This window comes from Arachis duranensis, unplaced genomic scaffold, assembly GCF_000817695.3.
Source record: "Arachis duranensis cultivar V14167 unplaced genomic scaffold, aradu.V14167.gnm2.J7QH unplaced_Scaffold_98819, whole genome shotgun sequence".
In the NCBI taxonomy this organism is placed as follows: Eukaryota; Viridiplantae; Streptophyta; class Magnoliopsida; order Fabales; family Fabaceae; genus Arachis; species Arachis duranensis.
The window spans coordinates 18894-19249 of record NW_026265263.1 but is presented as its reverse complement, the minus strand read 5'-3'; positions in this window follow the sequence as shown (position 1 = coordinate 19249).

The window sequence follows — 356 nt, the reverse complement described above, 5'->3', positions numbered from 1 at the left end:
CACTTCTATGAAGTTGTGGCCTTGAAGAAGGTGATCCCCGAGGTCCCTCTTTCACTCAAAAAGAGTGAATATCCGGAGATCTAACATGAGATCCGAAGAAGAGGTTGGGAAGTTCTTACCAACCCCATCCAACAAGTCAGAATCTTAATGGTTCAAGAGTTCTATGCCAATGCATGGATCACCAAGAACCATGACCAAAGTGTGAACCCGGATCCAAAGAATTGGCTTACTATGGTTCGGGGGAAATATATCCATTTGAGTCCGGAAAATGTAAGGTTGGCATTCAACTTGCCCATGATGCAAGGAGATGAACATCCTTACACTAGAAGGGTCAACTTTGATCAAAGGTTGGACCA